Source organism: Geotrypetes seraphini, chromosome 6 (assembly GCF_902459505.1).
Source record: "Geotrypetes seraphini chromosome 6, aGeoSer1.1, whole genome shotgun sequence".
NCBI classification, from domain to species: Eukaryota; Metazoa; Chordata; class Amphibia; order Gymnophiona; family Dermophiidae; genus Geotrypetes; species Geotrypetes seraphini.
Window position 1 is genome coordinate 236,430,403 of NC_047089.1, and position 27,517 is coordinate 236,457,919.

Below are 27,517 nucleotides of genomic sequence, written 5' to 3' on the forward strand. Positions count from 1 at the left end.
CTGCAGTGCACACCATCATAGGACACCTCAGGTGTGCTCAAATTAATCAATGTGATAAATTAAACAGTGATAAACAATTGGTCAGTCACAAGAGTGCAAGATCAAACAGGTTGTTCCCACTCAGAGAACCTATTGACTTTACTGCTTTTCTGTGTGAGTAGATAATTAAGCAAATTTCTGATAGCCTACAGAACTGATTCTCACCTTCCATCCCCAGCCCCCAAGACTTACCAGACCCCCCCTGCCGATGTATTTACTTACTGCCTGAACTGGATATTAAATCGTGGGGAAAGAGCCAGCCAAAACTAGTATTTGTTGCTCCTGAGTGCACCAATCCAGGGCAAGCAGACGCTTCCCCCATGTCTTAATAACAGACAATGGACTTTTCCTCCAGGAATTTGTCCAAACCTTTCTTAAAACCAGCTACGCTATCTACTTTTAACATAACTTCTGGCCACTTCATTTTTAAGCTTAGATCTTTCCTTCCAAACAGAGACCTTGCTAGATGTCAAATACAGCACAAGGTAACTTCACACGGACTTAACTGTGCAGGAAATGAATCTCCTCATACACCCACCATATAGTGCAAAAATGTGCAAAGGTCTGTTTTTTTCTTTCGATCACTACATAGCCTAATGCCACACAAGCAGCGCTGTTACAAACATATTCTGAAGGTCAATGCTAAGGTTGACAAAGTTTCCTTCCTTGGACCAGAAGGAGATACTGACTAACCACTGGAAGAGATTCTAAAACAACTACCCAGAAATAACACCCAAAGACCCACTCAGTGTGTGATCCAGTTGAGTGGAGTGGACTAACTGGGGGTGGAAATGGGCCCAGAGTTTGCTCAGCAGAATTTCCCAGACTACCTCTTCCTCTCAACACACTGACATGCTACCACCACCACCAACACTAGGAACACCTCACCGAGTATGCCAGCAATGCTTATAAACTTTATAAAACACATTATTATATTTTCTTATAAAGCATATATTTTAACTGAACTCAGCCTTGCCATTCACAAAAATAGAAAAGTTCCCATTTCAAGCTGTCTCATGTACACTTTTCAAATCTAACATATTGTAATCGCAAAACAGAAAATAAAATTATTTTTTCTACCTTTTGTTCTCTGGTCAATATTCAAATCTTGTTGGTCCCAGGCTCTTGTTGTCTTGCTTGCCAGGGTCTCCTTTCTCCGTGCTAACCATCCGTCTGCCATCTCTGTCCTCCCCTTCCGTTTCCCTTCCCTCTCCCGGAGATCTGGCATCTTTCCTTTTTTTGTCTCGATCCACAGATTCACCTTTTCTCAACTCCCCACCACCTCAGGATCCACCATCTCTCCCTTTCTGTTCCCAACTATCCTCCTATCCAGTATCTCTATCCCCCCTCCACACCATCCCCTGTTTCCAAGTTCTCTCCCTTTCTGTTCCTTCCCTCCCTAAATCCCATTATGCACCATCTCTCTCCCACTCCTCTGTTTTTAGACCCATTATTTCTAACCTCCAAAGTCTGGCATATGCACGTATCTTTGAACCCCCCTTCCCTCTCTCCCTCTGTGTACTTTTACACCAGGACCCCCCTCCCCCGAAGGTCTGTCCCCCCTCCGAAGGGCTACACCCCACCCCTGAAGGCCTGCACCCCCCCAAAGGACTTTACCTCCCACCCGAAGGTCTGTCCCCCTCTGAAGGCCTAAACCATACCCCTGAAGGCCTGCACCCTCCCCGAAGGATTGTACCCCCCACCCGAAGGTCTGTCCCCCCCTGAAGGCCTGCCCCCATCCCGAAGGCCTGCACCCACCCCGAATTCCTGCACCCCCCCCCGAAGGCCTGCACCCCCCCCCGAAGGCCTGCACCCCCCTGAAGGCCTGCACCCCCCTGGAGGCCTGCACCCCCCCCGAAGGTCTGTACCTCCAGAAGGCCTGCACCCCCCTGAAGGTCTGCACCCCCCCTGAAGGCCTGCACCCCCCTGAAGGCCTGCACCCCCCCCCGAAGGTCTGTACCTCCTGAAGGCCTGCACCCCCCTGAAGGCCTGCACCCCCCCTGAAGGCCTGCACCCCCCCGAAGGTCTGTACCTCCTGAAGGCCTGCACCCCCCCTGAAGGCCTGCACCCCCCCGAAGGCCTGCACCCCCCCCACCCGAAGATCTGTCCCCCCCTGAAAGCCTACACCCCCCCGAAGGTCTTTACCTCCCACCCAAAGGTCTGTCCCCCCCTTAAGGCCTACACCTCCCTCTTAAGGCCTACACCCCCCATCTAGTACTGTCTAATGCAATTAGGTACGGGTCAGGAGGCCAGAGGGGAAGCAGGACATTGCAGCAATTCCCAACTGACCCTCCCCCCTCGCCCTCTAAAGCAGGAGCCGGCTAGCAAGAGGAAGTTGCTGATCCTGCTTTAGGGGGGGAGGGTCAGTTGATGATTCGGGAGGCCGATTTTGGGGTTTTAAAAAAATTGATTCGGGCAGAAAAAAAAAATAACAATAAAACCACCGCCAAGCAGCCCAGCGATACTCACCCTCAGTTCCTGCCTTAATTGCAGTGTCCCACGCGGCTCGGGCTCCCTTTCTTGCTTCCACCCAGCCGGAAACCGGAAGTTGCTGACCAAGCTCCGACGGCGACGGGGGGTGTGGCCGTGGGGGAATGGAAGTTAAGAGAGAGGGCTCAGGCAGGATCACTTCGGGGACTCGCGGAAGCCTTGGAGTCGGGCCATAGCAGGGAAGTTCCCGGGCCATGACTCCAAAGCTCGAGCACCTCTAATGAGCTGGTACCCGGGGCGGCCCGCCCCCCCCTAGGTACGCCACTGAGTGGCAGTAAGTGGACACTGCCCCAGCTTTGTTGGTTGGGCTGAGAACTTTTCAGCGGCCCCTCCTAGTTGCGACTGCACCCCGGCCATGCTTTCTGACAAATTAGGCAATTTCTTGACAAGACACATCACATTTAAGCTAGCCAGCACACTTCTCCCTCCGGATTCGCGGGGGATAGGGGCAGAGCCGGACTGCGAATGGTGAAATACCGCAAATATCTTCTGGTCCAGCTCCGACCCACCCTCGCCTCCCTCCTGCCTTCCCCCCGGCATCCCGGCCTTACCTGGTGGTCTAGCGGGTTTTCGGGAGACTACGATGGGAACGCCCCACAGCCATTTCCTATTGGCGATCTACACGGGGCAGAAGTGTAGGAAGATCGCTCCTGCCCCGAAAGCCCGCTAGACCACCAGGTAAGGCCAGGACGTCGGGGGGAAGGCTAAACTGTGGGGTTTTTATTATTTTTCCCCCTCCCCAAAAAATCACGAATATGTGAAATCGCGATTGCTGAAACCACGAATGGGGAGGGGGAAGTATATTTATTAAAAAAGGCATTTTGCATGCATACGTGGCCACACATGTACTATATTAAAAATACTTTATAAAATTACCCTCATAGGGCCAGATCATATATAAGGTACTCAAAATTGTGTACAATATAATTGGTTAATGAACTAATTAGCATAATAATTGGACCCTAAGAACCAATTATTGGAATTAATTGGCTAAAATATGGATTTACATGTGCCAACGTGCACACAGCTTAGGCGCAGGCATTTAGGCCTGGTTTTCACTGCCCTAAATGGGTGGGCCTTAAAAGTTTTCACACACAAGTGGCATTAAGCATGATACTACAAATTGCACATCATTTCTATAGAATCGTGCCTGGTGCCGATGTTTTAAGCGTGATATATAGAATCAGGCCCATAGTGCATGCAAAATGTGGGCACCTAATACAGGGGTCCTTTTACTAAGGCGCGCTAGCCGATTTATCGCGCGTTAAATACTAAGGTGCCCATAGAAATATAATGGATGCCTTAGCATTTAGCGCACCTTAATAAAAGGACCCCATATATTATAACATTTTATTGAAGGAATCAAATAAATATATAATAATATGATACAAAGAGATATTCATTACAATTAAATTCATAATAAAACATTTGCATACATATTTTATCATTTCTCCAAAATATATTTTTATATATCTAATCTATTTTTTCCTATATCCCCCTTATTACTTTAGATTGTTTTTTAATATTATTATATTATAATAAATGAATTAAACAGAAATACATTTCAAGTAATTTAACATATATTAAAATCATCATTCCTATTTCCCTCCTTACCCTAGAATGAAAGGTGACATGAAATACCAAATAAATAAAAATACTAAAAACATTTACTTAAATTTAATATAAAGTATTAAGAATCATACTTCTTGCTTTCAAGGATAATTTTTGTATATAAGGGTCCCAGATTTTTAAAAATAAACGTGTTCTTTTAGGAAATTTACGAACCTCCAAAACCTCAAATAAAATTAAACGATGGAATTGATTCCTCCAATGCCAATAACTTGAAGGATCTTTTTGTAACCAATATTGCAATATGCATTTATGACCAATCATACATGCCTTTTGAAATAGAATACATCTATCCTGTCCAAAAACCCCACAAGCTGCTGTTTACCGAATAATACCCTTTTTGGAGATTCAACCAATTGACAATTCCATAGTGACCCTAAAAATAATAGGATGGCAGACCAGAAAGATTTAACCAGATAACATTTCCAAAACGCATGAGATAAAGTATTAGAATCTTTCTCACATTTGATACAAATAGGAGAATTAACTAATCCTGCATGAAAAAATAGTCCTGTTAATTAACAATGATTTTTCTATGCACAGTGGTGGTAAAAAAACATCAGGGCTTCATTTGTGTTAAGAAGTTCTAGCAACCATTCTGCAGAAAGTTAAGCTCATCCTGTGTGAATTAGCTTAGTGCAGAAAGATAAGGTCTGTCTAAGTAGTTGGTGGGATGTGGTGGAAGTGAAAATAGTGGAAAATATTTCTCTGGAATATGTCTTTCTCAGCAGGGCTTTTACGAAGGGTCATTCATCAATACTCCTCAAATTCCACAAGTTTCTGAGATTGTACCAAGAGGGGATGCATTTCATAACTTTGCTGTCAACTAATCTGTATACAGAATTATTTCCTACAGAATAACTAACTTAAGAACATAATAATAGCCTGGGTCAGCTCAATGGTCCATCAAGCCCAGTAACCCATTCTCACGGTGGCCAATCCCGGTCCCTATTACCTGGCCAAAACCCAAGGAGTAGCAACATTCCATTCAGAATCTCAAAAAATAGCATGATTCTGGAATCTCAGAGAATAAGAAGATTCTAGAATCCCAAAGAGTAGCAACATTCCATGCTACCAATCCAGGGCCCCCTTTTACAAAGGTGATTATTGCGGCAGGCTGCTGTAATCGCTCCAATGCCCATAGGGATTCGATGGGCGATGGAGAGTTTGCTGCGCAGCAGCTGTTACCGTGCCTTTGTAAAAGAGGGGAGGGGTTGATTACTGAGTTGACTGGCCAATGAAGGGATGCCTCATAGTTCCTAAAAGTTGAAACATTGCCTAGTCTTATAAATAGACTGTTTCCACCCAATTACTTTGCTTGCATCTTTTGGGTAATTTATTGCCAAGGATGTGCACAGACAAACCCCCTCCCAACTTTTCTCACCATGTTCTCCTCACACTATTGAGAGAGAGACTGAGCCACCTACAGTTTTGTCAAAAAGCCAAGCAACTGGTAGCAAAAAACCAAGATGGCGACAGAGCAGTACGCGCTGTAAGAGGCACCTGCATTACCAGCGTTATTCCTCAATTTAATGCTTTATATACCTGCTGTCAAAATTGGATTTTTGGTTGGAAAATGCCCAAACGCAGGGGAAGACAGAGGAGTGATCTTCCTGCCTCGATGACATTGCGGCAGACAGCAATTATCAGCTTTGCTGTTCCTTTGGGAGCGGGCGGATCCGCAGTCCAAGGGGGGGCTGACCTCGGATTTGGACAGCGATCTTTCGCTGAGCCTGATTGGGCCTGTTGATCCTCCTCAACCCGGAACGATGATGGGGCTCTCAGCGGTTCAACAGGAAGCACTGGAGTATGTATCTCCGAAGGAACTGCCGATTTCACCCCTGACCCCGGAGGTAATTCAAACGTTGCCGGCTGGTTCTCAAGCGGCAGGAGGAAGGGAAAGACAAGTAGGGAAAACGGAGTACCGTCACCCTTGGAGCAACATCTGTGAATCCTCCAGTTCTCCCTTTGAGACCCTTGTCAAAAGCAGTGGTTGTGGACATGGATGCGTTAGGGGGGGCTATGGAAAGCCTTCATCAGGAATGCACCCACTTTATTACTACAACTCAAAATACAACTGTTCAGCTCAAAGATTGTGAAGAAAAAATTCAACACCAGTCTACTAGATTGGATAAAGTTGAGAGGTTGGTCTCAGATTTAAAAGTTTCTTCTAATTCTCAATTAAAAGATAAAATTTTATTGATTTGGAAAATTGAAAACCTGGAGCATGCAAATAGAAATTTGAACTTAAGATTGCTTAACTTTCCAGTTTCCAGAATGCAATCTCCTAAGGAACTTTTTCAGTCTTTTTTGACATCGGTTTTAAGGTATTCTGAGTCCAACTTGCCTCCATTACTGAAATTATATTACCTGAATTCATTAAAAGAAGAAAAATATAAACTAGGCCCACATCCTGAAGATTTGGACCTTACCACAATGTTAGAATCTTCACAAATTGAAATTTCCTCAAGAGCTACTTTGCTAGTGACTTTTGTTTTCCTGCAAGATAAGGAAGCGGTTCTTTGTCTTTTCTATAGGACTGAGAATGTCGAATTTTAGGGTCACAAGATTGCCATTTTTCCTGATGTTTCAAAGTGGACGCAGTCAAGGCGGAAGAAATTTCTGACTTTATCGCCAGTCAGTTTTAAATTTGGGAGCTACCTTCCAACTTCGTTTTCCTTGGAAATGTTGCATTACTTATCATGCAAATAGGTATATCTTTTAGGAACCGGATCAATTGCAATATTTTTTGGAAGGTAAGGCAGCCATAAGAACTCCAGAACCACCCATGACACCCGCTAATCAGGCTAATTAATTAATCCAAAGATCTCTGTATTTCCCTACTCAGTAATTGTTAATTCAACTTCCCTTGACTGAGTTTGGTTTTTCTCTCAGAATGTGGACTGTGTTCATGGTACAAGTAGTTGAGAATGGGATAGTTTCTCCCCTTCTCATCTTTTTTTCTTTTGAACTTGGTGTTTCTTAATTTACTAAATTTATTTCCTTTGTCAAAGTATTTTATTCTTTGATTTGAAAATATAAATAAATAACCACACTGGAACAAGGCAGCAACAAAAGGAGAAGGCATGGGGAAATCTCCCCAGAAAAATAAGTAAAGTCTGTTCTGTTCTGCTCTGCAAGGCATAATTAATAAACAGCCAACGAGCAACACAGAGAACATTCATGAACAATGTAGAAGTAACCTGCCATGTGCAACAAGCACCCACCTACAAAACGCTCGTTTCCATCTTTCCAGAATTTATAAGCAAACATCTCATTCCATATACAATGTTCCCCCGGTTGTTCGCGGTCGGCGGTTCGCGGTCCTGGTCATTCACGGTATTTTCCGACCGCGAACTGCCGACAAGGAGAGGGCAGTGGGAGAGGCAGGAGAGAGCAGCCGGAGCACCGCAAGTGCAGGAAATCACTTGCGGTATGCTCCGTTCGCCTCCTCCTGCACTAAGTCGGGCCTATGACACGCAGCTCCTGATTGGATAAGGCCCGACTTCATGCAGGAAGAGGCGGTCGGAGCGTACCGCGAATGATTTCCTGCACTCGCAGCATTCCGGCTGCTCTCTCCCGCTGCCCTCTTCAGGCTCCCCCATGAAAAACCGTATTCGCGGTTTTTCGAGATTTGCGGGGGTTCCTGGAACTGAACCCCCGCAAATCTCAGGGGAGCACTGTACAGCAGACCCTCAATATTCACGGGGGTTAGGGGCAGAGCTGGCCCACGAATATTGAAATATTGTTGATAACTTTCAGGGCCGGCTCTGACCTACCCCCGCCTCACTCCTGCATCCCGGACCTTCCCCAGCCCTGACCTGGTGGTCTTGTGGTGTTGCGTGGCAGGATCGATCGTCCTACGCTCCAGCCATCTTGATAACGGCTCTGCATGGGGCAGGAGCGTAGGATAATCGATTCTGCCTTGCTTCACCACTAGACCACCAGGTAAGGTTTGGGAAGGTCCGGGATGCAGTGTTTCTTACAAAAAAAATTGTAAACAACCGAATCTGTGGGTACTGAAACCACGTATTCGAAGGGGATACTGTACTCCTTCAAGATCATTAAGATCAGCTTCACAACATCTCTTATATGTTCCATCCATAAATCATATCAATATAATGCGCACGTCTATATTCTCAGTAACAACACCTTCATTATGGAATGCTGTACCTCTGTATCTAAGAGAAGAATCATCCTTAATACGATTTAAATCAAAATTAAAGGCCTCCCATAGGAAACAGTGGAGGTGTACTCACAGTCACTGAAGTGCCTTGCTTGATAGCTCTTTTCACTGCAGCTGAATGGAGGAAAGGGATTTTCTGCCTCAAAAAAGCTCCAAAGAGACCAAACTTCAAGATCTTTGGACTGCCAGTCGGACGGGCCCCTATCCTCTTCACACGACTGGGGGTGGGAAACGCAGCCTGCGCCCTGATACCCCAAGGGCTGATACTCAGGATGCACACAGCCTGCGCTTAAACCTCTGACAGAGGCAAAATAGCTCCCAGAGGGACTGACCCCCAAGCCCAAACAGGGTGGCACATGGTAGGCTGGCTCCACAGGTCCTCCAAAGGATTTCTGTGAAACACCAGTCCAGCTCCGCAGAACTGCTTCCTCTCCTCTGGCAAAAGACCACTGCATGGGGTCACTGGGCACCTAAGCCACCAAAAATGGACTTGAAATCGCAAAAAAGAAGCAGAGCAGATCAGAAAAACTTCCGCATGGATTGCTTTCAGAAATTGAAACTGTAGGTGGCTCTGTCTCTTCCCTCAGTAGTAGTAGGAGCACATGGTGAGAAAAGTGTTGGATTTCGGCAAACACTGGATCGCGGCTATGGATTGGACACCTCGTGTACTGAATCCGGAAGGGACTTGCCAGAATGGAATGCTGCTACTGTGTGGGTTTCTGCCAAGTACTTGTGACCTGGTTTGGCCAATGTGGAACAGGATACTGGGCTAGATGGACCACTGGTCTGACCCAGTACTGTATAAGCTTTTCTTATGTTCTTATGGTCCTGTAACAAAGATATGGTTCTTCCAGCAAACTTTCCAGGTTAATGTCTTAGGTCTTAATTATTAATTATGATTTGCTGCAGAATTTTTTATTCTGTTTTATGTTTGTATAATATTAAATACTAATAGTTTGACAATTTTGTTGGTTTGAGGTGTTTTAATTTTCTTTTATTGTACTAATAACATAGTAACATAGCAAATGACGGCAGATAAAGACCGAGTGGTCCATCCAGTCTGCCCAACCATACATACTCCATAAATTAATTATTTAGTTTATGTTTAAATATGTTTATTGATTTTACAATAACAGCAGAAATACACAAGTCAAACCATTATCAGCCCCCCTCCCTCCCCCTCCCTCTCCCCAACACCCCACCTCCCCAACTTCCCTCTACAACAACAAGTATCCTCCAGCAGTCAGTCTATTACGGGTTCAATAGGTTACTACGGGCTCTATGAGTCAACGTTAACCAAAAGGGTTCCCAAACAGAACAAAATACTTGGCCTCTGGGAGAGTCCAAGGAAGTTAAAGACATACGCTCCATCGATGCTTGTCGAAGCATCAGAATTCTCCAGAATGACAACGTTGGTGGGTCTGATGTAATCCAATTATGTAGTATTGTTTTCTTTCCCATAAGGAAGGTCCAGGCCAAAAAGCCTCGAAAGCCCTTCGGGGGCCCCCGGGGGAGTGATTCCATCGTAAACAACAGTTCCGGACGATTAACATATCCTTGTTGCCACATTGAAGCAATATGCAGCTGCAGTTGTATCCAAAAGCCCTGTACCAATGGGCATGTCCAAAACTGGTGACCCAATGTTGCTCTTGGTTGGGCACACTTAATGCAAGCATCTGTTGTACTAAGTTTTGCACGATACAGATAGGTTGGTGATCTGTATAGTCGTAAGTAGAATTTATAGTTCAATTCAACGAGGGTCACTTGAGAGGTAATAGTTTGAATGGATTTAAGACCCTGTTGAATGTGTTGGCCGGTCACCTCACACGACAAATCCCCTGACCAGCGGGCCGCGTATACATCATAAGAAATGGACCCCAAACTTTCACGCAGATAGCGTAGATGAAATTTCAATGGAATTTGGGTCTGTGCCGTTAAACATAACGCTTCCGAAATCAGCTCCTGACTGTGGTTTGTGAGCCCTGCTGATGGGAGAGAGCGAATATAAGATGTCATCTGGACATACGCCAACCAGTCCCGAGGTGTCCAATGATATTCAGTCTGCATCACCGTGAATGGTGGAACCGTGCCCTGTGCTGTTACCACCTGAGAAATATATTGCAGATTGGACGTTCTCCACACCGATACCGGAAATTTGGAAGTCCCAGGTGGAAAGTCTTTATTGTCCAGGAAAGGCAGGTAAGCTGTAGCTGTTGGGTTGATCTTTAGCATTTTACATAAACGTCTCCACACTTGGAGTAACGGTCGAAAAAGAAATTTTCCAACTGGTGGAGGTCTCCCAGGGAGATGTAATGTGTGCAACAAATAACTAAAGTGGTACGGGGAACAAAGGACTAGTTCCGAAGGAGTAGCCGAAAAGTGGCTAGTCCCCCGGAACCAATCACTCAGGTGTCTCATTTGGCACGCCCAAGAGAACAGTCTTAAGCTATGAAGGCCCAGTCCCCCCTGGACCCTAGGAAGCATCAAAATGGACAGTGAAATCCTAGCCTTTTTGCCATTCCACAAATAAGAAGTTAAGTATCTCCCCACCTCCTTCTCATGTTTAGAGGACAGTAAAAGAGGGAGCATTTGAAATATGTATAGCCACTGGGGCAATAGCACCATATTATATAAAACAATTTTAAATGGTCCTTTTTCTTAGATATTTCTGGGCCAGAAACCCAGAGCCCTGCCCAGTAGGGTGCTTAGGCTCCATCTACCAGAGTCTCCATCAAAGCTCACTCCAGCCCATCAAAACCAATGTTTTATATTGATGTTGGTTTGTATGCAACTCTGCTTTATCTCATCCATCATAAGGGCAAGTGATACAATAAATAAGATTAATAAATACAAAAATCCAACTATGGCCTCTCCACACAGGTTACCCAACTCATCTTGGAAGCCTGGCTAGTATTTTCTCTTCTAAACCCTAAAGTTTCATTTGACCTATCAAACACTCAAGGCCTTTCTCTGTTTCTTCCCTCCCACCTACACTGCTCTGCGTATGTCCTAATTATATTTAATTTCTACTGCTTTTTTTATATTGCTTGATTTATCTCTTTCAGCTGTCCAGGGGTAGGATGCATCTGACCCTCGGACAGCTGAAGAAACAGATAAATGCGTGTTTTGACTGTGACAAATTTAGAACGACATACAAGTATGACCCTGCTTTACGTGGGACTGATGTCTTTCGTTTGTTGGCTTTTTTGGCTAGAGACTACTGATGAATGCAGATTTTCAGTTCCGTCGGTGATCCATTCCAGAAAGTGATATGCTGATAAAAATAAAAAAAAAGATAAATGTAGGTAAGTGGCTTAAGTCCAAGTTCCCTAAGTGTGAAAGTGTATATTACATTTTTTTTTTTAAATGGGGCAAAAATTATCTGTGTTTGTGGGAGTGCAGTTCTCTCATTCAGGATAGTAAGTCCAGAGTTTAGACTGTTTGCTAAGAAGGGGGATACGTGATGTGCCGGGTAAACAAAGATAATTATCATTAATTGCAAACAAGAAACGAGTTAATATTTACCCATATAAAATACATGCGCTGAGGTCTTCAGAGGGAGAAAACCTGTGTTCCCTATTTCAGTCTGTGGAACGCAAGAAAAAGAGCAGGCCTCAGTAGCAGGCTATGTAAGCTGAAATTCTACTATGAACAGCTTCTTTTAAAGCCGTTTTTATTCTGCTTCTATGTGTCCGTAGTTTGGGTCCATCCATTTCAGCTAAACTTATTTGAAGAATCTCTCACCAAAGAATTCACTTGAACAAAGATTTAAAATCATGATATGTTGTACAAACAACGAGAGTAACATCGTTTTTTATTCACAGATATAAAAATGTATTACCCATAAATTACCAAAAGGGAGGATTTTGGAAGTATGGAAACCTGTATGCACTGTAAGTCGGCAGTGAACTTTCACTGATGGTCACATAAGTAAAGGTAGGCCTTATCACCTTTGGAATGCCAGTAACATAGTAACATAGTAGATGACGGCAGATAAAGACCCGAAATGGTCCATCCAGTCTGCCCAACCTGATTCAATTTAATTTTTTTTATTTTTATTTTTTCTTCTTAGCTATTTCTGGGCAAGAATCCAAAGTTTTACCTGGTACTGTGCTTGGGTTCCAACTGCCGAAATCTCTGTTAAGACTTACTCCAGCCCATCTACACCCTCCCAGCCATTGAAGCCCTCCCCTGCCCATCCTCCACCAAACGGCCATACACAGACACAGACCGTGCAAGTCTGCCCAGTAACTGGCCTAGTTCAATATTTAATATTATTTTCTGATTCTAAATCTTCTGTGTTCATCCCACGCTTCTTTGAACTCAGTCACAGTTTTACTCTCCACCACCTCTCTCGGGAGCGCATTCCAGGCATCCTCTACCCTCTCCCCTCTCCGTAAAGTAGAATTTCCTAACATTGCCCCTGAATCTACCACCCCTCAACCTCAAATTATGTCCTCTGGTTTTACCATTTTCCTTTCTCTGGAAAAGATTTTGTTCTACGTTAATACCCTTCAAGTATTTGAACGTCTGAATCATGGGAGCCAGTGGGCCTGTTTCTGTTCCTTTGGTGCCCTCACCTAGTGCTCCCATCCTGTTGGCTAGATGAAAAGTTCACAGGGACTGGAAGTGGCTTGCAGGACATAGTTTGCCCATCTCAGCTGTAAATGATTAGAAGGATGGTTAAAAAAACAGATGGCCCATAGATATAGAGCAGAGTCTCTCCCTCCCCTCCCCTAATCTTAATTATACATTTTGGTGGAACTCGGTATGCCATATTTTTAAGATGGAAAGAGCAATTGCAATACAGAAAGGGAACTATAATAATTTTATAAAGATCTGGGGGCCATTGGAACGATATTGTAATGAGTAAACATCATTTTCCTTGGATGGATATATGTACACATAGGGGGGTGGGGGGAGTTTTTCTGGAAATTTCACTAAATTATATGTTTATATTATATTTATGATATAATTGATTATAATATTTGAAAGAAGGTGGGTGGGACGGGATATAATTTTTATGTTTTTAGAATTATATGAGAATTACAAGTGTTATTGTTGTTACTAATGATATATTCCTGTACGCTTGCTGTAAGTTTTCAAAATGAATAAAGAATTAAAAAAAAAAAAAAAAGAGCAGTCTCTCAACTTCTTCAAGGCAATCCCCTAAGTCTTAACAAATATCAACTGAGTACTCTCGCCCAAAACCAGCCCAAGCCCTGCCCATGACCCCACTCCCTTAAAAACAATTTCTTCCATTCATTTTTCAGATACACACAATATAATCTTATTAACAATACATAATGGTAATCACAAAATTAAAAAACACATATGTAGAGAAAATGTTAATTATTTATATTTGGGGTTTTTTTTCAAAGAGGTTAAGGCAGATAACTTTAAAATATGCAATGTCACCTCAGTAACAACTATAGAAAAACAGACAAATATAGACAGCAGATATAAATTCTCAAAACTGACACATTTTGATCACTAAATTGAAAATAAAATCATTTTCCTACCTTTGTTGTCTGGTGATTTCATTAGTCTCTGGTTGCACTTCCTTCTGACTGTGAATGCAATATTTTTTTCTTCCTGCCTTCTAAACGCTTCTTCTCCTCTGGACCTCATTTCCTTCACCAAACAACATCTCTCTCTCTCTCTCTGTCCATCCATGAGTCCAACTTTTCTTCCTCTCTCCTCCACTCCCATTGGCAGCATGTCTCCCTCTCTCTCACTGTCCTCTCATTCCCTCCCTGGCTGAAAAGGGAATGGGGAAAGAGAGAGATCTGGGGTGCATCTCTCCCACTCTCTCTACTGCCACATCCAACATTTCTCCCTTTCTCATCCCCCGGATCATGTGCAGCATTTTTCACCATCCCCATGCTCACCGTTTCTCCTTCTATCACCCCTCTCTAGCACCATACCACCCCCTTTAATCTGTCCCTCTGGTCCCTCTCCACCACCATATCCAACATGTCACCCTTTCATCCTTCTCTTCCCCATGCATCTCTATCTCAATCCTCTCTCTCTCTCTCTCTCTCTCTGCCCAATTTTCATCTTTCTTCCTTGTCCCTTGTGCACCATCTCTTTCCCTGTCACTCACATACCCATGCCCAACAATTCTCCCTTTCTATTCCCTCCCTCCTATGTCCCAAGTTAGTGTTCCCTTCCTCCCTTGTGAATTCTGAGTTCGTGCCCTCCTCCCTACCTTCCAGCCTTTGTCCCAAATTTGTGCCCCTCCCATATCCAAACACACTCCTTCCCCCCTCCATTCTCCCTTTGTCCCATGTTGAGATCCCCTCTCTCCCTTACTTGCTCGCTCCAGGGCCTGCTTTCGCTCCCTTCAAGGCCGTCCAGCTGGGCTTCTCCTTCCTGCCGTCAGCCACATTTGTATGGAGGGATGCAGGCAGCAGCTCTTACATGCTGCACGTGGCTGACCTGCAAGCCTTCCCTCTGACATAAACTCTGACATTGGAGGGAAGGCTTCTGGGTCAGCCATGTACATTGTACAAGAGCCGCTGCCCACATCCCTGCAAACAAGTGCGGCTGAAGGCAGGAAGGACTGTTGAGGTGATTAAGCCCTGGGGAAAATAATCTTTTGGCCTAGTGGAGTAAAAATCTGGCACTGGCCTATGCCCAGCTCAGAAATGGATTGACTTTTATTTTTTTTTGTATGCCCTGGTCACAGGTGCCTGACCCAAAGAGCTAGCTGGTGCCCTGAGATTATGAGAGTGAGACCAGGATTACATCATGAATATTAATTGTGGATATCCTGAAATCCTGACTGGCTGGGGGGGGTCCCCCCCAGGTCAAGTATGGCAATCATTGCTGTAAAACATTTTATTATTCTAAGTCAGGGCTGCCCGAGTCGGTCCTCGAGATCTACTGGCAGGCCAGGTTTTCAGGATATCCACAATGAATATGCATGAGAGAGATTGGCCTGCACTGCCTTCTTGGTATGCAAATCTCTCTCATGCATATTCATTGTGGAGATCCTGAAAACCTGGCCTGCCGGTAGATCTCGAGGACCGGACTTGGGCAGCCCTGTTCTAAGTGATACGATTGCAGTTATAAAAAAACAATCAGCTCCATTCCTTTCCTTTAAAAGTGAATTTATATTTGTAATGTGATGAGGAAAAAAGACATGACAAGTTTGATCTTACAGAAGAGGTGGTAAAGTTCTTCAAAGCAACAACGCAGCGACAGTGACCCACCCCATCCTGGGATAGAAGCTGACCAGAATTTGAAATCCTTATTTCTCAATTATAGGGATTGCTCTCTCTGGTGTGGTAAGTACAGTATAGAATTGCAAAACAGGATGTGCATCTGTCAAAATATTACCAAATATCTGGCTCTAGAATGGGTCAACAGGATGAAGGGGCAGCAGGAAGATGTGTGGCACATTAATATTATAGCATGTCCTTTTTTTGGCTGGATTCAAGATGGCAGCTGTAGCCTTGATTTATTTCGATTCATTATATTATATTTGCACAGTTGCAGCTTCTCCTTTGTTCTCCCTCCCCATTATGACACATTAGAACAGGGGTAGGGCACTCCAGTCCTCGAGAGCCGTACTCCAGTCGGGTTTTCAGGATTTCCCCAATGAATATGCATGAGATCTATTTGCATGCACTGCTTTCAATGCATCTTTATTGGGGAAATCCTGAAAACCCGACTGGAATACGGCTCTCGAGGACCGGAGTTCCCTACCCCTGCATTAGAATCTTATGTTTGCCAATAATATTGAGATCCATTGTGAGCTATTTTTTTTTCTGTGACATCACATTTGCTTTCTTTTTTGCAACTCTTGCATAATAATTTTAAACAGCACTTTTTTTTAAACATGCACACATGTATATCTTGGACAAATTATGTTACACAACACTAAAAGCAAAACATACCTTTATGATTGCACAAGGTTTGTTTTGGAATAAATTCTCCATGACAAAGAAGAAAAAAAAAACCCCGAGCCAATATCTCAAAGTGAATTATGTTCTGGTACACTCGGTATAGGTAGGGTTACCATATGGCTCCAGAAAAAGGAAGATGGATTGAGAGAGTGGGGTTTTACTTCCATTGCTTTCAGTGGAAGTAAAACCCGGATGTCTCAGTCCATCCTCCCTTTTATGAAGCCATACGGTAACCCTAGGCCAGACATGGGCAACTCCAATCCTCGAGGGCCGGAATCCAATTGGGTTTTCAGGACCCCAGTGAATATGCATGAGATCTATTTGCATGCACTGCTTTCTATGCATATTCATTGGGGAAATCCTGAAAACCCAATTGGATCCAAGCCCTTGAGGACCAGAGTTGCCCATGTCTGCCCTAGGTATAGGTGCTTACCAAACTTTTTCACACTGAAATCCCATGGGCATAGCTGCAGTGAACTTTTGACTCCGTGAGGTGCTTAAGTACTGGGGCAGGTCATAACCAACAGTTTGGCAAGCCTTTTTACTACAGGGGTGCCCACACTTTTTTGGCTTGCGAGCTACTTTTAAAATGACCAAGTCAAAATGATCTACCTACCAACAATAAAATTTTAAAAAACATAAAGCACACTGTACACAGAGAAAATTTTAATTATCATTTATATTTGGAGGTTTTTTTCAAAGAGGTCAAGGCAGATGACTTTATGCAATGTCACCTCAGTAACAACTATACAAAAATAGACAAATATACCCCCCTCCCTATTTACTAAACCGCGATATCAGTTTTTAGCGCAGGGAGCTGCGCTGAATGTCCCGCGCTGCTCTCGACACTCATAGGCTCCCTGCGCTAAAATCCGCTACTGCGGTTTAGTAAAAGGGGGCCATAGTGCAAAATATGGACAGCAGATATAAATTCTCAAAATGGACACATTTTGATCACTAAATTTAAAATAAAATCATTTTTCCTAACTTTCTTGTATGGTGATTTCATGAGTCTCTGGTTGCCCTTTCTTCTTCTGACTGTGCATGCAATATTTCTTCCCTCCTTTCTGCCTCCTGCATGCTTCGTCTCCTCCAGACCTCACTCCATTCCCCAACCAACATCTCTGTCCTTCCATGAGTCCAACTTTCTCGCCCTGTCTGCCCCCTGCCACCCTCCATTCCCTCCCCTTTTCCTTCCTCTCTCCCTGCCCCCTCCCCTTTCATTCTTTCTGTCTCCATGCCCCCCTTTCTTTCTTTCTGTCTCCCTGTTTTGCCTTCCTGTCTTTCTGTCTCCCTGTTTTATGTCTCCCCTTTATTTCTCCCCAGGCCACCACCGGGGCTATCATCTGGAAACAGGCCCCCAAACCACCGCCGCTGATGCCGCCGAGTTCTCCCTGTTTCCCGATGCCGCAACAAGCCAGCAGCCTTCCCCCTCGATGTCAAATCTGACATCAGAGAGGAAGTTCTGGACCAGCCAGGTAGCGATTGGCTGGACTGGAACTTCCTCTCTGATGTCAGAATTGACGTCAGGGGGGAGGGGTGAGGCTGGCTTGTCCAGCGCTTCTGTAGTCGCTGCTGGCCTGTTGTAGCGTCGGGGAACAGAGAGAACACAAAGGCTAGACGAGTCTATCATGGAGCCCTGGATGGGCTCCGTGATCGACTCATGCTGCCTTTGTGATCAACGGGTCGATCGCGATCGACCTTTTGGGCACCCCTGCTTTACTAGGTAAGAACTCCTTTTACAAAGCTAGGGGGTTACCAGATGTCCGGATTTCCCCAAACATATCCTCCTTTTCGAGGACATGTCTGGGGGTCTGGCCAGCTTTTCAAAATCCGGCACTTTGTCCGACGCCTGTGCCTGCGCAGATGCAACACGGTGATGTCACGTACGTGCGTGTGATGTCATTGTGTCACACCAGCGCATGCGCAGATGCGCTTTCGACAAGTGAACCGGTTGAGGGGCCGGGCCGGGGGTGGAATGGGGTGGGGCCGGGCAGAAGGCAGCTGGGGCGTGGCCAGGGGTCCAAATTTTCATTCTGGAAAATCTGGTAACCCTATACAAAGCCGTGGAAGAAGCTTCTATTGTGAGCCATGAGGTAAATGCTCCGACACTCAGAAATTTTGTGAGGGTTTGAACATTTACCTTGCCGGCCTGTAGTAGCAACCTCCACCGCAACTTTGTAAAAAGCCAGCCTAAGCTTATACTTGAGGCGATGGGGTATTAGATGAATTGCAAAAGATCACAAGGAGCAGCAGTGGAATTTGAACCTGGTTAAGAACCAGGCTTTTTCTCCTTGTGTGAATCAAGTGTATGATATCTTTCAATAAACATGTTAAAATAGTATGCATATACTGTATTTTCTTATTTCAATAAGAAAATAAAATGTAGATTATTTATGAAAAGCATCAATGCTAAGCTCAGGGTCTGCACAACAGACGAAGATTCAGTGCCCGACAACATGATGCACGACCTACTCCTACTGGAGCGATGGTCTAGGACATGGCAACTCAACTTCAATGCCAAAAAATGCAAAGTTATGCACCTGGGCAGCCAGAATCCATACAAGTCTTATACCCTTAATGGCGAGATCCTAGCAAAAACGGTAGCAGAACGAGACTTGGGGGTAATCGTCAGTGAGGACATGAAGTCTGCTAATCAAGTGGAGCAGGCTTCATCCAAGGCAAGACAAATCATGGGCTGCATACGAAGGGGTTTCGTCAGTCGTAAGGCGGAAGTAATTATGCCATTGTATAGATCCATGGTGAGGCCCCACCTGGAATACTGTGTGCAATTCTGGAGGCCGCATTATCGCAAGGATGTGCTGAGACTGGAGTCTGTGCAAAGAATGGCCACCCGGATGGTCTCGGGACTCAAGGATCTACCATACGAAAAACGGCTTGACAAATTACAGCTATACTCGCTCGAGGAGCGCAGAGAGAGGGGGGACATGATCGAGACGTTCAAGTATCTTACGGGCCGCATCGAGGCGGAGGAAGATATCTTCTTTTTCAAGGGTCCCACGACAACAAGAGGGCATCCGTTGAAAATCAGGGGCGGGAAACTACGAGGTGACACCAGGAAATTCTTTTTCACTGAAAGAGTGGTTGATCGCTGGAATAGTCTTCCACTACAGGTGATTGAGGCCAGCAGCGTGCCTGATTTTAAGGCCAAATGGGATCGGCACATGGGATCTATTCACAGGGCAAAGGTAGGGGAGGGACATTAAGGTGGGCAGACTAGATGGGCCGTGGGCCCTTATCTGCCGTCTATTTCTATGTTTCTATGTTAGGGGAAAAGTCAGTGAACCTACAATTTATTGGGCTGACCCTGACTCATGGCAAGCAGAATTTGGCATGCCAGGTGAAGGAAAGCAGCTGCTGCTACAGGTGTGCCCCCTGCTGGCAGAAGAGTGGCATACCTTCTTCAGTGAACACTTCCAGAGTTTGGTGAGTGTGAAAACCGATGACACCCAGGCATATAACATCTGTAGGGCGTTTGAAACATTAAAATTAAAAAGCAGGACAAAATAAATGTAATAGATTCTGTATTTTAAATAAATCTGCTACCCTGAGGTTTTACACCTTGCTTTTTAACCAGAAAAAAGTTTCCAATTTCAATGCTTCCTTTATTGAAAACGGAACTATTCTAGTTTTTGTTAGATTTACTTTTAGATTAAAAGTCATGAACAGCCTGTGTTTCATTGCCTGCCCTTTCACAGGCAATGGTAAGGCGTTTTCAGGCTTATTTCTCTCTCAAACTAGCTTTGTAAAGAGCAGTTCTGAACATATTGTGACCTAATGATTTATTGTTTAAATTTTTTATCCTTTTATCTCGTATGTATTTCTGATGATTTGTATTGTATTTTTTTCACCGATTGTCTAGTACTTCTCATTGTAAACTGCCTCAAACTATTATGGCTTTGGCGGTATACAAGAATAAATTATTATTATTATCAATATAGTACAAAATACCTTACAAGTTAAGCCCACTTCAAAAGGAAAACAAAAGATTCCAGGGTCCATTCAGGTAGTCCAAGAAGTCCACAAGTAATCTCCATTTCTTGTGCAACAAGACTGGTAGTCATGACTAGAGAATGACACGGTGACAAAAGTGTCTATTTTATCCTCTGTCCTTCTACACCAGCATTCTTCAAAGCAAAACTTGTGGGTCAGTGGTTGTGGCCATTCATACTCTGATTCTTCCTTCTCTCCTTAAAGAATGACATGAAGATGGTTTCCCGCGGGGACGGGAATGGTGATGAATTTTGTCACCGTGTCATTCTCTAGTCATGACCAGCGGGTTAAATCTTCATTAGCTGCGAGGGTTGTAGAGAGCCTACTGTTTTTGTTTTCATGCTTTACCTCCTCAGTCTTACTCTCTACAAGCAAATTGTAGGGAGCCTATCTGTTCTGCTCGAGTTGAATCTTTTATGTTTTTATTTCCAGAATAAACAGACACAGCATAATATAGTAAGACAAACATCAAACAAGCTCATATAACTATAAGAACAGCAACCAACCCCTCCCAGGGAGCCACAATTACCATAGGGTTCCTAAGTTTTGCATACACAAAAAACATAAGTACATCAATTAGAGAACTGCACAGGAACGGGGACAACGGGAATCCCACGGGTTCCCCCTTCGGGTCGCGGGGATCCCGTGGGGACGCCCCCTAGGGTCGTGGGGATCCCGTGGGGACGCCCCCTAGGGTCGCGGGGATGCCCCTAGGGTCGCAGGGATCCTGCGGGGTTTGTTGCATCTCGAGCTGCGAGGCTCATCTTCTTTTCTTACCTGCCCTGTCCCAGCACACATAGCTGACCAGAAGTCTTCCCTGATGTCAGCGTTGACGTCGTAGGAAGGGCTTTGCTTAAGCCCTCCCTCCGACATCAGTGCTGACATCGGGGAAGACTTCCGGTCGGCTATGTGCTGTGGCAGTGCAGGCAGGAAATAAAAGATGAGCCTTGTGGCTGGCGGAGTGGTGCGGGTGTGGCGGTTGTGCTGCTGTGGCTTTTCTAGTATTTTACCATGTCCGGTGCTAGCAATGTGAAACGGCGGAAAACTATGGTACGGGCCCCTGGTGAGAGTTCTTTGCAGCGACGGCTTGGTACCCCTACAGCAGCCGCAACAACTACAAGGCGCAATGTTACATTTGTAACCACTTGCTTTTCCCAGCATGGTGTAAAACCTGCCCGCAGAAATACACCTTTTCGGCAGGTCCCATCTAAAAGAAAAATTCCACCAAACACTAAACTAAACTAAACCTTGGGTTTATATACCGCACCATCTCCACGAATGCGGAGCTCGGCACGGTTTACAGGAAGAAAGATGAGAGAGGAACTAGAGTGGAGAGATTAAAGAGTTAGGTGTAAAGGGGGAAGGTGAGAGGCCTAAGAGGGGGGAAGTGTTACAGTTTTGAGAATAGCCAGGTTTTACAAGCAAGGTTTAAATGAGAAAGCATTTAGAAAGGCACATAGTGGTAACCAAAGATAGATTGATTGAACTTGGCTTTGATATGTTTTCAGTAATGGCAGTGTATCAAGAAATATAAACCTAATAACTTGTTTATTTGACAGTCTGCTGACGACGTATGCAGCGAAACTGGACCACACTATCTCCAACCTGCTGATAACAACAAACGACTACAAATATTTTCGCAAAGAAATCAAAACCCACCTATTCAAAAAATTATACAGATGGCTTAACCCCAACCGGACCCCCCTCAACGCAACTCCCCTCTCCTCCCCCCTTCACCAGTTCCCTTCTCTCTAGCCTCAAGCATGTCAACTGCTTCCCTAACGGTATATATACTGGATCTGCACTATTGCCTATTTGTACAGCATCTTGTAGCTCTTGAAATATACAGCTCCATTATTCTTGTAACTTCTCCTGGAAATGACCAGAATTCTCTCTGTAATTATCCTGGAAATGTCCAGTTGTCTCTTTTGTAATCCGCCCAGAACTGCAAGGTTGAGGCGGAATAGAAATCAGTAATGTAATGTAATGTAACAGCAATGAGTTGGTATTCTTACTTAAGGTCACACAGCAGTATTTGAAAATCACAGATGTTCCTTTGTTTATAGAACATGTGAAGTGGCACACAGCATGATGGAATGTTAAAAACAGTATTGCAGAGCTATATATACTGTATGTTGCCTTCTATTGGCTGATCTCTTAAATGGATTAAACAGAAACTTTTAACTGGCAAAGTGTGTTTTAAAATTATTTCATTTTTGACAGCATGCAAAATGTTGACATTATACCAGAAGTAATTATTATTATTTTTTTTTAATATATATCTAAAAATATTGGGTAAACATTCCCTTTTAGAAGTCATTTCATACTGACTTGATTATGTAATGTATATGCTGATATGATACTGTTTTTACTTTTCTTTCCAATGAAATTGCAACTATGATCAAGTGGCATTATGGGGCAAAGATCTGGAACAATTGCTAACGCCTACTACTTATGGGGAATTTAGGAAACACCTAAAAACATACCTGTTCTTGAAGTATTTAGGCAACTAACCTGTAGAATCCTACTCCACAATAACTGATCTCTAGCGCTGTTAATAACTAGCTTCTAACCTTGTTAATTCTACTTAATTTGTAATATCTTTTAACCATTGTAAACCGCATAGAACTTCATGGTCCTGCAGTATATAAACTGTTATTATTATATTTGGATGGTAATTTGCTGGCAGATGAGGAAGGGAGGGAAAGAGATGGTTGTGTACACGGGGAATGGAAGAAAGGAGAATTTTTGGTCATAGGGAGGGAGTGAGATACAGTTGAGAGAGAAATATTGTGGTGGAACGGACAGATTGAAATGGATGCAAGAGGGAGGAATGTTGGACATAGTGGTGAAGGGAATGGAGGGAGAGATGTGGCATGGTGTTGGAGAGGGGTGACAGAAGGAGAAATGTTGGGCATGGGACTGGTGGGCAGGGGCAAAAGATGAGAAAGGGAATAAATGCTGGACCATAGTTGGAGGAACCAATGGACAGCAACAAGAATTTACAGAAGATGGCAAAGCAGAAAAAAGAAACTGGGTCCAACTTTATGGAAAAATAAGTCTCCAGACAACAAAGGTAAAAAACGGAATTTATTGACTAAAATATGTTAGCTTTGGGAAATGTATATAGCAGATGTCTTTGTATTGTGTTCAAAAGAAAAGGAAATGCATTTCTGGTTTTATTTCTACAGTGTTGAAGTACTTGCTGACCCTTGCTGTGGCTGGTGGGGATCCCCAAGCACCGCCAGCAGAGGACCCCCTTTAGAGACAGCCAGAACTCCCCTCCACCAAGGACAGCAGTCGCTGGCAACATCCATGAGCCACTGAGATGCCAGCATCTGTAACTCAGGGACGCTACTGCTGCCTGCCAAGCTTGGCAAAAGGGACCCAAGGCCAACTGCAAAGGAAGTCCTTAGCTGACAGCTTGGGGGTTCTCATCAGCTGAGTATTTATATTTACACTAGTCTTTAAGCCCACGGGTGCTAGAATAGATGTGTCTGTCTGTCTGTGTTTCTTTATCTCTCTCTCCTTGGCCGCTGTCTGTATCTTCTGTCTCCCCCCTCCCTCCAAGCAAAGCTATCTGTCTCCAGCACACCTCCCCCCAAAGCAGCCCCCTTTCCCTATCTCTCCATGGCCCCTTCTGTCTCCCCCCCAGCACACCCCTCCCCCCAAAGCAGCCCCCATTCCCTCTCCCTGTCTCTCCATGGCCCCTTCTGTCTTCCCCCCCAGAGCAAAGCTGTTTGCCTCAAGCACACCCCTCCCCCCAAAGCAGCCCCCTTTTCCTCTCCCGCTGACTCTCTCTCTGGCCCCCTTTCTCTGTCTGTCTTTCTGGCCCTCTCCCTGCCCCTGTCTTTCTTTCTGTCTGTCTCCCTCCCGCTGTCTGTCTGTCTGTCATTTTTCCCCATTTCCATCCCACTTCCCTATGCAGCAGCAGCAGCATTTCCCTCCTATCTCCCCCCCCTTTCCTGTGCAGAAACAGTAGCAGCATTTTCCCCATCCCCCTTTCCCTTCTCTTACCTTCTCTTCCCTGATCCGTTCGGCCTCTCCCCCTTCTTTACTACCTTGTCCTGCTCGATCTGGCCTGCTCCTGACCCTCCCACCGCCGACAAACCTCAAGGCTCCAGCCGCGTAGGCAGCACTTTAAACACGCTGCTCTTCGGCCTTCTACTGCCGATTTCCTTTGCCGCGTCTGTCTCCGATGATGTCATCAGAGACGACGGCAGAGGAAATCGGCAGTAGAAGGGCGAAGCAGCGTGTTTATAATGCTGCCTACGCCGCTGGAGCTGGGAGGTTTGTGGAGGGCCGCTGGAGCCAGGTTTGGAGAGCACAGTCGCGCGCCTTCAGCCCCCGCATGCACCCTGAGGTTTAGAATGTTGCCACAGAAGCACACCTCAGGGCGCCAGCGCTAACGAATTTTTAAGAGCGCATGCGCCTCTAGCTTTTTATTATTATTGATGATTAGAGGCTCTGGTAGAAACCCATTTACAAAGTATGTACCTGGTCTCCCACCCATTTACAAAGTATGTATCTGGTCTCCCACTTCAAACTAGACCGCTCCACCAGGCCTACACGCAGAATACGCATGTTCAGCAACCCTATAATAAAGACCTGCCGATACAAAAGATTCCTTGACAGAACGCTTGCCTTCCAAGCAAGCTTACAGAACGACTGGCTAAGCAGCACCATCATGAACTCCTCATCCTACCTCAACTTCAGAAAACTAATCAAAACCGACCTCTTCAACCGATTCGTGACCAGGAATGCCTAAAGTCTTCACTACTTCCCCTCACTTTATGACCTACCCTTCTTCGTAAATCTCCTCGACCTACTTCCCATTGACCAAGTTCTCCCAAAACCTTCACTGCTTACCCCTCTGTACGACTTGCTCCCCTTTGACTTACTCTTATTGTAAACCCGTCCCTACAAGGTTACCTTAATCTATACAAACAGCCATGTACTCAAAGACTTCATTATTTCTTTTTTCGCTGTATGTCCAGCTCTTCTATACTGCACTGCATTGTATTGTACTCAAAGACTTCATTGTTTTTTCGCTGTATGTCCAGCTCTTCTTTATTGTAAACCGCCTCGAACTACCTTGGCTTTGACGGTTTATAAACAATAAATTATTATTAAATTATTATTATTAATATTTCCAAATTAATAAAGTGTGTTTGCTTATTTGTAAAAGGGGGTTCTACCAGAGCCTTTAATTCAGTAGCATAATTAAATGAAATAACTATTTCTGAAGTTTATAGGGACAGGCGGGGACAGAGGGGATTCCTCACGGAGACGGGTGGGGACGGAGGGGATTCCTCACGGGGACGGGTGGGGACGGAGGGATCTCTCATGGGGACGGGTGGGATTTCTGTCCCCGCACAACTCTCTAACATCAATGCCAAATCTTAGCTGTAATATATGGAGTCAACGTAGCACAGAATGGCGTCCAGCTTTGTTCAAACATGCGACCCATTCGTGAGTCCAGGTCAATGATGTTTCAACGCTCCATTAAGACTTGTTGTATCATTAAGTTTCTCCAATGAGAAATTGTTGGCGGTTGTGGAGAAAGGCAGCAGGTCAGAATGCATTTCCTCCCCCACATGAAAGTCCGTCTAAGAAAAGCTTTACAGCCAGGGTGTATTGGATGTACTCGAGCAGTCAATGTAAAGAGAAAATTGGGATGCGATCGCCATGTGCAGCCCCAGATGCCCACTACATAAGCAACTAGTCGTGTCCAGAATGAAGATACGTAAGGGCCAGAACATATGGCCGAGTGTAGCATGTGCTTGTAAACATTTAAGACAATGATCTCCCACACACAGTTTTGCTCTGTATGCCCTATTAGGGGCAAAAAAGGCCCTCAAAGAAAAATGTGCAATTCCGTTCCTTCTCAGTTGATCGCAAAATACGCTTATGACCCAGTCGAATGCCCTGTTTAATCATGTCGGATGTAACAGAAACATGCAGATCCTGTGTCCATTTCTGAGCCACCTCAGCAGAGTCCATCTCACCAGCTAACTCCTGTCCCTAGTGGGCAATTTAACAGAAAAGGCAGTATATCAAATCTAAATAAAATAAATGAGGGCAGAGAGCTACTTTATGAAACATGGAGCTCAGAAAAAGATAAACAGCTATTTTCGCCACAAAAATATAAAACTTGACTAGATCTTTAAGACTAAAGAGTATATCACATACCAAACCTGTGTGTCCATGCAAATACCCACACATCAGGGAAAAGGAGAGGGTAAAGTAGAGGAACAGATATGCTTTGACCTTTAAAAAGAAAGAAAGAAAAAAAAAATCACAGACTGACACAGCAAGTGCTTTCTACATGGGGTTCTAGAAACACCCTCAATTTCTCAAACAAATCCCCGAGATGTATCACAGCTATACTAGGGCAGTTCAGACCCAAAGTTAGAACATGGCAGAATGTTTAAATGTCAACCTGTACTGATAATGCTCAAATGTACACTTTCACCAGAAAGATACAAGAAATGTCATAAGAAGTGAACAGTGCTGCTGTAGTTTAAATAAAAGGAGTTTCAAAAAAAAAAAAAATGGAGGAAAAGCCTCAGACTGGAACCCTCCCACCACCACAATGGTGGTCCAAGGTGGTTGGGCGATCACCTCACTGGCAAAAAAAACCTCCATTTGCTCTCCCACAATATAAAAACTTTAAGCAGGGCTGTTTGTGCAAAAATGATAGAAGAAAGTTTCAACTTATCTTCGGTTGATCGGTACACCGACGGTGGCCAGCGTTTCACAAGTCTGCTGCCTCAGGGTGTAAAACGATCCGATCAAACTTTAAATGGGACGCCAAACCGCATCTCCTGATCAACCGAAGATAAGTTGAAAGTTTCTTCTATCATTTTTGCACAAACAGCCCTGCTTAAAGTTTTTATATTGTGGGAGAGCAAATGGAGGTTTTTTGCCAGTGAGGTGATCGCCCATCCACCTTGGACCACCATTGTGGTGGTGGGAGGGTTCCAGTCTGAGGCTTTTCCTCCATTTTTTTTGAAACTCCTTTTATTTAAACTACAGCAGCACTGTTCACATCTTATATGACATTTCTTGTGTCTTTCTGGTGAAAGTGTACATTTGAGCATTATTGAATTTTCACACATCCGAGTTGATCTTGCTATAAAAACCTGTATTGATAAGCCATCTTATCTTTAATTCTACCTGCATCTCTTATATCTTTATAATTTTCCTTAATTTCTCCGATTTATTTTCATGGGACTTCGCCTCC

General features: G+C 44.5%; 1 long non-coding RNA gene across 3 annotated transcripts; it reads left to right on the top strand.

The window, feature by feature from the left end:
* The first annotated feature begins 11,500 nt into the window (after window positions 1-11,500).
* Window positions 11,501-21,890, top strand: LOC117362399. Of its 3 annotated transcripts, none has more exons than XR_004539876.1 (4): window positions 11,501-11,649; window positions 12,169-12,280; window positions 15,513-15,636; window positions 21,831-21,890. It is a non-coding gene; the product is annotated as an uncharacterized LOC117362399 (long non-coding RNA). The 3 variants fall into 3 exon arrangements; XR_004539878.1 differs by having other exon boundaries at window positions 11,501-11,645; XR_004539877.1 differs by lacking the exon at window positions 21,831-21,890 and adding an exon at window positions 17,584-17,691.
* Window positions 21,891-27,517: the final 5,627 nt, after the last annotated feature.